The sequence below is a fragment of the Propithecus coquereli genome, unplaced genomic scaffold (genome assembly GCF_000956105.1).
Source record: "Propithecus coquereli isolate 6110/MARCELLA unplaced genomic scaffold, Pcoq_1.0 Scaffold233, whole genome shotgun sequence".
Lineage (NCBI taxonomy): Eukaryota > Metazoa > Chordata > Mammalia > Primates > Indriidae > Propithecus > Propithecus coquereli.
This window is the reverse complement of record NW_012147875.1, coordinates 1,377,691-1,390,082: the sequence shown is the minus strand read 5'-3', so window position 1 is coordinate 1,390,082 and position 12,392 is coordinate 1,377,691.

Genomic DNA, 12,392 nt, shown 5'->3' with positions numbered 1-12,392 from the left:
ATCTTATGGCTATCTAATAGAATTTAGTCTCCACTGGGAAAAGAAAGATACTATTTTTTAAAAGCTGACTATACTTTCACATTTCATCCTGTACTTTTACTTAACTTGTAGGTCAGCCTGAGTCCCCAGTCCTTCCTTTCTCTGGGACGACTCAATGTGTTGCTATTTAAGCCCTGACAAAGTCGTTATGCAAATAGTATGTCTACAATAGAAATAAACTGTGTAATGGCATTTTATAATGTCAGAATATATAGTGCTATAAATCCATTACTAAACATTTCAGTGATCTACGTCCTTACTATACAAATTTGTGGTCCTCGAACCAGCAGTCTCAACCCCACCCAGACTCACTGAATCGAAATCTGCATTTTAAGAGATCCCCAGGGTATTTGTACGCACATAAAAATTTTGAAAAGCTCTGATCTGCCTAATCTTATGGATGATAAATTTTATTTTACATGTTGAAAATACAAACTTTATAATTGATGAAGGATGGAAGTTTAGAGTAATGTGAAAAATAAAAATTAACTTGAATTTAAATTTGTATTTGAGTCCTGACTCCACTTCCTATTTTCACTGATTTGAGACTCAATTAGTATTTACCTCCCACTCATTGTCAGGCATGTGTGTGGGTGATGTGTGTATGAAGATGAGTGAGACAGAGCCTCTTGTCCTGTGGAGCTTTGTAATCCTGAGCAAATCTGTGAAAAGATGATGGATCAAACACACGTCCAATTTTATGCTCCCGCCAACTCTACTAAATTTGCTGTAAAGGATTTTTTTTTCCTAAAGACAAATATACAAGGATGGGGAGAACAAGAGAGAAGAGCACAGCAAAAACAATTTTGAAAGCTGTAAGGCAGATGGATGAGTAGAACTGACTTAGCAGATGTGAAAATGCTGAAGCCTAAGCCGGTAATAGGGAAAACCGAGAACCAAACTAATTCATCCCACGAAATCTCCAAACAATTCAGGAATTGGCAGCACCATATACCACTGGAAATAGGGAGATGATTGAGGTTGAGCTGGGGAGCAAATAAAATAAGAAAAATTGAATGATGCTTAAGAATCAGTTAGATCCTTAGATTCCCTCTCCTTTCCATGCCTCTGGGTGACTTCCCCTGACCAAACTAAGCAAAAGAATTTAGGTTCATTCTCTGGAGGAAGAAAAATGGGGTCTCTGCACTGGGGGACACCAGACATAGTTGAAGGTGGGGCACACGATACATGCATATTAAATACTAAGACCCCTCCCCCCCCAATCTCAGCCTTAATTTTTCCACTGAGACTCCAGAACGTTGGCAGCCAGGTTTTACCCTCCCTGCAGAATATTGTAAGATCCTTTCTTAAGGAATATAATTAACTCAAAAAAGATACCATAAAATAAATATCCATAAGTCCATATGGTCTAATAAATAAATATAAATAAATTCTTCTGTATGAGATAGAAATCTCCCACAAAGAAGAATTCCAAATAATTATATATATACTGCATCTTCAAGGAGATGGAATGTAAATCCCCTCTCCTATGTGTGGGCTGCACATAGTGACTTCCTTCCAGTGGATACAGGATGGAAGCAAAGAAGAATAAAAGAGTAATTTTACAGTGGAGAAACCTGAGAAACGCTACCTCAACCAGATGATCAAGGTTAGAGTCAACCCCGGCAAGTCACGTTGATAGTATTTACCCTTCTCAATAGAAATAATAAAACTGACACTCTACCTCTGTGGTTTCTTACTAAAAACACATAACCCTAGTCTAATCATGAGAAAAACATTAGACAAATTTCAGTAGAGAGACATTCCACAAAATACCTGACCAACACGACTCAAAATTATCAAAGTCATCAAAAACAAGGAAAGACTGAGAAACTGTCACAGCCAAAAGGAGACAGCCTAAGGAGACTATGACTAACATGGATGGGATCTTAGAACAGAAAAGGGACATTAGGTAAAAACTAATAAAATATAAATAACATATGAACTTTAGGTAAGAATGTATCAATATCATTAATTGTGACAAATGTACCATATTAATTTAAAATGCTAATAATATGGGAAATTAGAGTAGAGTTTATGGGGAACTCTGTACTGTCTTTGCAGTTTTCCTGTAAATCTAAAACTGTTCTAAAATAAATCTTATGTTTAAAATAATAAAGAGAGAAAGTAGAAGAAAAAAGGAATGAGGTGCTTTTCTAATAAATGGCACAATCAGTTCACCCCCCAGTGAAGCCCCCATTTAAGGAGTCGCACCCACACACTGAGAATTTCCAATCACCATTTTTAAAATCATTTATTCAAGTTGCATTTATTTTAACTAACCAATATTTTCGATATCACCTTTCTATGATAGTCCATATAAGTCTGATGTTTTGATGATCCCCTGCTGCATAAAAATCTTAGTGGTTTTAAACAATTCTTTTGTTATATCTGAAGATTCAAGAACTTGGACAGGACTTGACTAGGTGAATTTTTTGTACACTATGGTGTTGATAGAGGTTATCCTGTGGTATTCAGCCCACAGTGGGCTGGTTCTAGAGGATCCAGGTGGGCTTCTCTCACTTGTCTGGCTGGCACCTTGACAGGGATGGCTAGAAGGCTGGACTCAGCTGGAAGTGTTGGCCAGATTGCCTATGCATGGCCTCTTCACTAGGGTGGCCATATTTCAGAGAAATAGTACAGTAATAAGTATGGTAGTCTAACTTTTGACATGGCTCCTAGAGAGTCTTCCAAGAATCAACTTACATTTTATTTCCCATTTTAAATATGAATTGCATATGAAGATTTCCAGAGACCTAAGGAATGCCTCTAACGTGAAAGATAAAACCAAAATAAATGAACAATAAAGACAACTTGAAGAAAAGGGAGGATTCGAGCAGAAGAAACCTTTAAATATTATTAATATTCTTAGACACGAGAAGATATTGTACACATAAAATGAGAAGTCTTGGAAATAAAAAACATGATGGTAGAAATAAAACCTCAACAGATGTATTGATAATATTAAAAGCTGAGAAAATTCTCTCAGGAAATGGAGGATGGAAAAATAGAAGAAAAAAATTACATTACATTATAGAACCAGTCCAAGAAGTTTACCATCCAATTAATAATAATTATAGAAAAAAAAAGTAGAGGAAAAGGAAGGGAGGAAATTAACAATGAAATAGTTCAACAAAACTTTCCTGAACTGGATATGACTTTCTAGGTTGAAAAGGTTGAAAGTACAATGGGAGAAAGTAGCCCAACCCCAAGACATTTCAGCATAAAATTTCAGAATATTGGGATAAGGAGAAGAACCAAGACATATCCAAGTAGAGAAAAGAACATAAAAACAAATCATATTGAAAGGATCAGAAATCATTATAAACTTTTCAATAACAACACTGGGATTTAGAATTCAATGGGAAAATATCTTCAAAATTCTGGAGGAAAATGATTTCCACCTAGCGTTGGCATTCCCTACTCAACAAAGTTCAAGGGTTTATTTTGCTCTCCCATTTAATTAATAGACACAAAATTCATAAAATAATTTATATCTTACACATCTTAATCAAGAACTTACTAGAGAATGTTTTCTACGAAAGTAATTAAATAAACAAAAAAAGAAGACTGAACAAAGGACAGAGGCAAAGAGAGATCCCAGAATTATAGCCTAGCACAGATATAGACAGTGAACAGTTCAGAACGGACTAGATGATTCCATTCTCAGTGCTACCGGTTACTAACTAGGATTCCGTTAGCAATGTTATTGACCTATCTGTGACTCACTTTTCACTTCTGGAAAATGGGGATAATCAGAGTACCTACCTTACATAGGTTGTTGTGATGATTAAATCTGACAACACATGTAAATATATGTTGAGCAGTGCCTGGCACAAAACAGATGCTCAACAAACACTGGCCTTTACCATTTATTATTAAAGCCCCTTTCAGCTTTGGTATGCATTCAATCTGTATTAAAATGATACAAATGTATTGGCTCATTTCAAGGAAAAATAAGTTTTCCAAAGGCAAGCCACCTTCAGTTTTCATTTTATCCTTTCTTAAAACCTGAGTTTGACAAAAAATTCCATTTAAAGTGTTTCCAAAAACCTGCCAAACCTGCGAACAATTATAAAGAGATGAATAATAAGCAAAACAATTCCTTCCACTTCATCAAATACTATTGAAAAGCATCTACATTTTCAAATTATCCTAGACACTAAGAGCTGTCATACTTGACTGTTAACCCAGTAGCATAAAATAAAAGGAAAACATAATAAAATGTAGGGGACTCTGCATCCCACTGACATAATAACTAAACTGAATGGGCAAGGAATGTGAAATTTCTGACTTTATGATGTACAGGGAGGAATGATCCAAAGTGTAGGCAGACCTATTAGAGTCTAAAATCTACCTGAGGTATTCACTTTCAGCATTTTCATTGTGTGATTTATTTTGTGTATATCACAAGATTATAAATGTAAAGAATATTATTGTTAGTGTTTTACAAAAGCAAAGTTACTATTTCTCTTAAATATGCAAGTGTAAAAAGTGACACTACTGCTTTCTTAAGTGTCTGATTTTATTGTATGTCAGGATTTTATTACACCCAGAGATCTCTGGTTTTCTAATAGCAGTCCCTTAGTCATCAGAAAAAAATGCATTTCTGGAATGCATGTATTTTGTGAAAAGGGGATAATATAATGAAAAAGACCTCACTCAAATAGGAGTAAAAACTTCTCTTTCTTTTTTCTTCCTCCCAACCCATGCGCTGCCCAGGATTGCTCTTGGCACTGTTCCCGGCCGGTGGTTCCAAAGAGTAACCTAGAACAGAGAGCTTTGTGATACATGTTGTAAAAAACAAAAGCCATCAGATAGTTACAGAAATGATATTGCTATGGCTGTTGCAATAAGAATATGCATTAATAAGGAACACCTGATAGGAAAGGAAGGAAGGCTGGAGTGCTCTAGGGGCAGGGAGTCATTGGAGTCTATGAGTGTCATGAGGAAGGAGGGAGGGAGATCTTACCTCCCACAATGTGAGGACACTGGGGTGCTTGTGGTTTAGTTATTTCCTGGAGCACAAAATGGTGGAGGATTTCTTAACCATCCTTGCTTTCTGGAAGCACAGAGCTTAACTGAAGTTCACATTTTTCACATAGTTTTCTACTATTTCCTTTCTTCCCATTTAAAAGATCAACTGGAACACATTCTACTGAGTGAAGTATCCCAAGAATGGAAAAACAAGCGCCACATGTACTCACCATCAAATTGGTTTTAACTGATCAACGCATAAGTGCACATATAAGAATAACACTGGCTGGGCGCGGTGGCTCACGCATGTAATCCTAGCTCTCTGGGAGGCCGAAGCGGGCAGATTGTTTGAGCTCAGCAGTTTGAAACCAGCCTGAGCAAGAGCGAGACCCTGTCTCTACTAAAATTAGAAAGAAATTAACTGGACAACTAAAAATATATAGAAAAAATTAGCCAGGCATGGTGGTGCATGCCTGTAGTCCCAGCTACTCGGGAGGCTGAGGCAGGAGGATCACTTGAGCCCGGGAATTTGAGGTTGCTATGAGCTAGGATGATGCCACGGCACTGTAGCCCGGGCAACACAGTGAGACTCTGTCTCAAAAAAAAAAAAAAGAATAACATTTATTGGATGTCAGGCAGGGGGGAGGGGGGTGGCAGGAGGAGGGGACGGGTATATGCATACACAAAGAGTGCAATGCACACCATCCGGGGGGATGGACACGCTTGAAGCTCGGACTTGGGGGGGAGGGGAAGCAAGGGCAACATACGTAACCTAAAGATCTGTACCCCCATAATATGCTGAAATAAAAAGAAAAAAGAAAGTTCAACTCAGTAAATCTTGCTTCAATCAGTGTTTTCCTCAGGGTGGGCATCCCTAAGACCCTCTTCATTGCTGTTTGTATCTTGTAATTATTGACCTATTTCAGAAAAATGTGTCTCACATCCCATTCTCCCTTATTCCATTTTATGACTAGTAAATGTAATAATAGCAATAATAATAAAAAAAAGCAATGACAGTATCAGCAATAATACATAAGAAGCATCAATTATTTACCATATGCCAGATACTACTCTAAAGTCTTTACATGAGGATTTATTAAATCCCCAAACAATCCAATGGAGAAACTGAGACTTAGAGAGGTGAAATAATTTGCTTAAATTATTATAGCTAAAATGTTGTACAGCTGAGATTTAAACTTCCTCAGTCTACTCCTGCCCATTACACTACACCAACTTGTGAGTCTTGCTACACAGTGGCAAATGTACCTTGAGAACATAGCCAAGCATTAGTTAGGGAAAGCCTGGGAATCACTTACGAATTCTAAGAGTGGTAGTAACGGAGGGTCACTGCTGGCTTAGAGAAACAACTCTAGCCACGTTTAATTTTACTGAGCTCAGTGAGTTGACATCAAAGTCTAGCCTCATCCATGGCTTACTGCACAAGCATTAATATGCGTTGTCTCAGAATTTTACTTTTTATGAGAACACCTTTAGGAGCCATTGGAAAGTAGATAGGACAGAAATTATATTATTCTATGACTAGCATGCCTTACTATCTAATATAATAATTTTTAAAAGCAGAGTTCAAAGTTTCGTGCATGTATATATGTGTATAAACACACAAATTATAAGCTCGGTAGCTCAGTATTATTCCAACGAAACATAAGTATGACCAAGAATATGACTTTAAAATAATTCACCAGAGATAAGCATTGTTAATATTATGATTATTTTTATCTATACTTTTCTGTCTTTACTTAAATTTTTGATCTAGAGCAGATGTTACTTTATAATCATAAAACATAGAATGAAAATATTTCTAAATTTAGATTTCTCTACTCTATATCATTTACTGATCCTTCAAGTTTGTTGTTTGACAGAGAGTGGGATGTAGAATGTGGCTTGGGGTGAAGAGAGAGCTGGCTTGATATTGCCAAATATAAACATTCTTATTTCTTTTTAAAGAAATTTTTACTTCTTTTTACCTTCAACATTAAAAAAAGCTATTCTAAATGTCTACTACAGAACTGCCTTTGACTTTTCACATCATCTCTTTTTATCTGATTCTCTGATAGTTGCTCTATCATCTCTCTTTGTCTCTGTCTCTGTCTCTTTCTCACTCTCCACTTCTTTCTTTCTCACTGTTTCTGAGTTTGTGTGTGCATCTTTTTCTCTGCCTCATATTCTGTCTTATCCTTCCCCTATTATTTGTTGTACATACATGTCTGTCTTTCTCCATCTGCCTGAATCTACTTAAAAAAGAAAATCTGAATCCTGGAATTCCAGAAACTTGAACTCCAAAATACTTAGGAGGCTATTTTGCAACCTCCTCTCAGAGCCACAGAATTTTCAGGGCTATGTCAATAACACTGAAACTCAAGTTTAAAATGTCAAAGCATAAAATCATGGCAGCTATGGGTATTGTTGGGTAGGGTGAGAAGTTTCCCTGTAGAGAGCATAATTAACTCCCCTAACTTTTCTCTTTTCAAACCAAACTTTCTCCTCCCTTCCTCATCTAGTTAGCGACAATTCCCAGGAGATCCCAAACCTGCCTTGCACATTGCACCAGATCCAGTCTTTCCATTTGCAAACTTCATTGGCTGTTTCCTATGCTACCAAAACTTTAAGATGTGTATAAGCCATTGATCAAAAGAACCTTCTATTAAAAATCCTAAAGAGTTGAGTAAGGGTTGTAACATTTAATTGTTAAGTGAGTGATTCTTTTTCAGATTGTGAGCCATTCCAACACCTAGGTCTTTTATTAGTTTTCTCATCATCATCATTTGGAAGCTCACTGCCCATCTCCAACCCTTCCCTTGAGCTCTAGGAAAACAATGTTCTAGCTGGTGGTTTTAAACTATGTAGCCAAGCTGAATTCTGCTCTTCTCTCACATCCTGTCCTCCATCGTACAGATGTGTTGTTTCAGTAAGGTGTGCATAATTGCATCCTCCTTATGGTTGGTTTTGATTGGTTGTGGTCCCAGGATCCACATTTCTAAGAGGAATCCCTGTACTGATCTTGAACTTTCACATTAAAAGCACTTTTAGAACTCCAATTTCTCTGGTATAGCTATTCAGCATTTCAGGTTAGAAAGGAAGTTTCCACTTTGTTATTCAGCTAGGAAGTCTTATCCCTGCAAGAAAGCAGGCCTCATCAAGGGCACATGGCTTCTGTCCAGGTAAATCCCACTGAGTAATTATCTTTCACATACTAGAGAGGGAGCTGTCCTATGATATCCAAACCCTTCTTTCCCTCTCCCTACTTTTGCCTCTGAAAATTCAGCACTGGCCGGCAGAAGCAGAGTGGCTTTCACGTACTGCCAACTTGTTGCTAGAATTCCCTTGATTTTGTGCCAACATTTATTACAGGGAGCACCTTAATCTTGCTGAAAACACATTTTAAAACAACTAACCTATCCATCTCTTTCATTAGAAAACTCTTATCAGGAGAGTCATGAAAAGGGGGTGAATGTCATTAGCAAATTAATTAATAAATTAGCAGAATTAATGAACCAGAAAAGAAACAGTCCTGAAAATTTGTGTGAATATTCTAAACAAAATTTTCACAATCTATGGAAAAAAATGAATGTTAAAAGGAGAAGAAAGGCGGGGCGCGGTGGCTCACGCCTGTAATCCTAGCACTCTGGGAGGCCGAGGAGGGCTGATTGAGCTCAGGAGTTCGAGACCAGCCTGAGCAAGAGCGAGACCCGTCTCTACTAAAAATTAGAAAGAAATTAATCGGACAACTAAAAATATATAGAAAAAATTAGCCGGGCATGGTGCGCATGCCTGTAGTCCCAGCTACTCGGGAGGCTGAGGCAGAAGGATCGCTTGAGCCCAGGCGTTTGAGGTTGCTGTGAGCTAGGATGACGTCACGGCACTCTAGCCCGGGCAAAAGAGTGAGACTTTGTCTCAAAAAAAAAAAAAAAAAGGAGAAGAAAGAAGGAAAAGGACTGATTACTAATATAGTAAGCTATATCACTTTGTGAACATCTACTTTTGCATAGGATAAGATAGGTCTAAGCTTCAAAATAGAAACATTTGAAAATCAACATTTATTAAGTGATTCTAAATAAAGCTTTTGGACACTCCAATGGCACTGAAGAAATAAAGAATTAACTCGTGTCTCAGTGAAAATTTATGAACATAGAAGTATTAGGAAATGCCTCCTCATAGGCAAAAATAGAGGGAATAAAACTAACTATTGATCAAAGGAAGATATTTACTACCTCTGCTACAATTTCTCAATGACAGTGCCTGCTTGGCTGTGCAGCAGTCCAGAGCCAACTGTCCTATAGTTGCCTCCAAAACTGTCTCTATTGACAGTGACCATACCTGGCAATCAGTAGAATGCATGAGAAGTTTGGAGGTCTCTGTGACAGTTAATCCTCTCACATCATGTTTCTACTATGGCTGGAGCAGAATCTCAAAGAATTGGCTGACAATATTTGTTCCTTTATCCTGGACTAGCACCAGCTGTGGCTTTTTTTTTTTTGCTAGTCAAATTGAAAAATATCTCTTCTGTAGCCAAGAGCTCTGTAAGTGCCTTCATCATGCTAACCATGTAGGATAGTTACAAACTTTAAAAATGCTTTTAGAGTATATCTGGCTCTGCTAGGCTAGTGCCTGATAGGGTCAAGCACATTTCCTACCCCGTTTTTAATGCTGGCATTGGTGAATGTACCTAGTACACCCCAGGATGCTATGCTCCTACTACGGCTATGTGTTTTATGAAGATAGCGAGTAAAATGGTGTTTGATAAATCAAGAATAATTCTGGCTTATAATACATACTTTAGCTTTTCATCTGACATTAAGAAGGAATGGTACAAATGTGTAGTCTTTTTGAGAGATTTGGGCATGGTCACACACCAGCATCACCCCCCTAAAAAGGTAGAGTGTGCAGGTTTAGTATAGCAGAGAAATATAAGAGAGTTAATTGTGTTTTCCCATTTTAGAGAAATGTGCAAAACATAAAACACAGGCATGGTTTTGTTTTTTTGTTGGCTTGTTAAATTTTTTTAACCTTGCTTTGGGCAGGTTTGCATCTAGCAACTCTCGCCTCCCAGAAACACACTTTACCATGCAATGGAGAATGTTCTTCACTTATTTGTTGCTTGGGGCTAATAGGCTGAGCTGCTTTGCACTGAATATGTATCTTTTGATCTTGCTTTATATTCCTCTTGCCATTTTGTTGTTGCTAAGAGCTGATGATTAGGAGAAATAAGTAAGCGAAAACTGCCAAAAGGGTTTTGAAAGGATGAAATTGGACTCACTGGCCAGTGCTCACCCTGCATTCTGTGTGTGTCACAGAGGCTCTGTTAGAACTCAGTGGTTGGGAAAGAAATCAACTCAGGCTCACCCAGAGGAAGATTTCTACATAATAAACAGTATATTCTTTGCCTTCTTGTACTCTAATTCTGTCTTGTCAGGGCGTATTTCCTCAAGTTCTTATTTTGTTACTTTCAGTCACAGTATTCTGTGATTTAGGTGTTACATAGAGGTAGAATGATCCATCAGAAATTGTATTTTGAAATTACTTCTATTGTTAGAGAATTTTTTATTGAATGCCCACAGGATTTTTGTGCACCCAACTCATTATTGCACTGATGTACTTAGAACAGAGAAATTAGGGACTTTGATGTCTTTTATTTTATAGCCTAGTAGGGGTATAATTTTAATGTAAAGCATCGTGTGACATGGTACAAGGTCTTATCCATACAGGAGAATGTTCATAAAAATTTAGTAACCCATATTGCATAAAAGCAAGATGGGAAAGTTATATAAATAAGCCATTTTCTTGCATTGATTCATGTCCTCAAAGCAAAGAGTGTAGCAAAAAAAAAAAAAAGAAAGAAAAAAAAAAGAAAGAAGTGAAAAGTAAGGAAAAAAGAAAAGAAATGGAATGAGAGGAAGTGACATGGAAAATATGAACAAAAATACATGATTTGTTCACTGTCTATTAGGTCACTAGATTCTAGTCTCAAGATAGGAACATAGTGATTAATACAGTAAAGAAATGAGATAATCCACCTCTGACTAAAACTATGCACACTAGTATTCCTGAAGTATTAGTATAAGGACATATCTTGATGAGCTATGGTAATTACTTTTCTTAGTAGAGTTCTTTTGGAAAATACTGTGATTGAGGATAACAAAATAAGGACTTTAGGAACTCTCTTCTTAGAGGGTAAGAAAGAGCAAGATATAAGAGACAATGATATATTATTATTCATTTGATTGAGATAAGCTCAGGTCATTACAAATATTTTGTTAATACTATATTGGTCTGGGTTCATCAGAGAAACACAATCAATAGAACTTTATGTTTACTATGATGAATTGGCTCACATGATATGGAGGCTAAGAAGTCTGCAAATTTATAGTCAGGGAGCTGGAGACCCAAGAGAGCTAATAGTATAGCTCCAGTACAAAGGCCTGAAAACCAGGAGAACCAAAGTTGTAAGTTCCAGTTCAATTTCAAGTCTGAGGGCAGGAGACCAGTATTCTAGGTTGAAGATAGAGAGAGAGACTTCTTTCTAACTTAGCTTTTTATTCTATTCAGGCCCTCAATGAACTGGATGAGGCCCACCCACATTTGGGAATGTCAATCTATTTTACTCAGTTTACCAATTCAAATACTAATCTCATCTAGAAACACCCTCATAGATAAATCCAGAAATAATGTTTAATCGAATGTCTAGGCACCCAGTAGCCAAGTCAAGTTGACACATAAATTAATCTCATGCTAAATTTTTCTTTCACATAATCCTACACTGACATACAGATTGCTAAAATTGTGTTTTATAGTAATCAAAGTAAATAAATGTAGAACGAAATTTACCAATATTAAGGAATGAAAAATAATTTTATCTGAATGAACTACTGTACCTTCTATTGACTGGTAAACTCTAGAATGTCTAAATTTCAGTGGCCTCCCAGACAACAAAGGCTCAGTGGAGAGAATCCCACTGTAGGCACCTCTGCATCACCCTTCCTGGTTTTCTTCTTGATCATATTATTACCTTCAATGAAAAAATAATTGCTAATTTCACAGTGAAATGAAATGGAGAAAGAAAAATTTTATAAGTTCTGTAAGATCAAATTAACCTATTTCATGAGATATTAGCAGTGAGAAAACTGATAATGATCTAGTCACAAACCCTCCATAAACTTACAGCAAGTAGGTTATGTTGTTGAAGGTGGTTAGTCCTCAGTGTGACATTTGAGTATGGATTTAAAAATGTTCATTTGGATGTGTAAATAAGAACTTCTAGGGTAAGAGACACCAAGAAGATAATATGAAAGTTAATATTAAAGTCTACCAAACTAGAGGAAGAACATTGGTATATTTGGATATATTTTATGTTTTCACTC